Raw genomic sequence first — 1,302 nt, forward strand, 5'->3', positions numbered from 1 at the left:
TCCAGAGAAGCAGCAACACCAGAGATGGAGGCAGAGATGAAGACATGGAGAGGCAGAGCAGCTGAGGATTCTAGACTCACGGAAAGAGAAAGGCTTGTGCTGGCAGCCAGGAGGCAGGCTTGCAGAACATGCCCTTTGGTTGTTTAAATGATGATATATATTTACATATATGTATATATATAAAGTTTTTATTGTGAATTATGTGTCAGTTTACATGGGTGAACATAATCTTTACATTCATCCTATCATACTTTGTTCCACTGCAATGATCACAATCATCCCCTGCATGCATCATCAAACACCCAAAGGGTATACCCCACACTCCTGACCCTGGCCACCAGCACACAACCCCTCTCCCTCCCTGAGTCCAGAGTCCCCAGCTTCTTGTTCTGTCCACATCATTGCCTTTGCCTGCATCCCTAGTGTCACTGCCTCTCCAAACATGGTGTCGCACTTCACTTTTCTCCCTCGATGGTTCCAGAGACCTCCATGCTCCTGGACTGCAGAATCAGCCACTCCCCTCCTCCCTTTCTTTTGTTACCATTTACGTTTACCTTTCCAATACTCACTGTCAGACCTGACAGTAATCATTCCCTATTGAACCACAGGAGTCCTTTCCCCCTCACCTTTTATTAACCCCATCCAGACAGGTTGGAAACAATTCAGTGGAGGTTCTACCTTTCCCTGAATCCTCTGAAGCTGGGTTCCCTATTGGTAGCTTGTAAGCCAGTCACTTCTTGCCTTCGTAGTCTTCCCATTTTGTGTTGCCAATGTCTAAGTTCCCCATCCCTGTCAACCCTGTGTACCAAGGGGGTAGGAATGATCCTCACTGTAGAGATTTGTCTGCTCCTTTGTCATTACTGCAACCACAAGCATAGATCAAGATCATCCACTTATAGTGGGTTACTCCTTTCTTTTTTTCCCCCTCTTCTTTCTTCCTCTAGTTATGTTCTAATCATCCAGCCATTGATGCCAGCTCAAATGGGTATTATCTGTAAGTGTGAGTGTTCTTGTGCATTCCCCCTCTCTTTATATCAGCTGGATGCTTCACACTCCATTCTAGTCCTCCGGTCCCTGTCCCTGGGCCTAGGAGTCCCCAGGTCTCGTCATACTGCTGGTTAACCAGGTCTCAATCCAGGCTATCAGGAGTCTATTGAAAGTGGTCAGATTTAGTTCACAACTTCATTGTTGTTTTTCCCCTCTTCCCCTTATCAGTGACCAACGTGGTCAGCAGCAGGGCCATATGCCTGCTAGTGTATTCCATTTGAGTTTCAGTCTTGGAAGGGGGTTTGCCTTGAGGGG

The 1,302-nt window shown here is 46.7% G+C and overlaps 1 protein-coding gene across 1 annotated transcript in view; it reads right to left on the reverse strand.

The window, feature by feature from the left end:
• Positions 1 to 1,302, reverse strand: part of PSD3 (pleckstrin and Sec7 domain containing 3) — a 375,019-nt gene that overhangs the window by 30,720 nt on the left and 342,997 nt on the right. The window lies entirely within an intron of this gene.

The sequence above is a fragment of the Chrysochloris asiatica genome, unplaced genomic scaffold (genome assembly GCF_000296735.1).
Source record: "Chrysochloris asiatica unplaced genomic scaffold, ChrAsi1.0 scaffold00035, whole genome shotgun sequence".
NCBI classification, from domain to species: Eukaryota; Metazoa; Chordata; class Mammalia; order Afrosoricida; family Chrysochloridae; genus Chrysochloris; species Chrysochloris asiatica.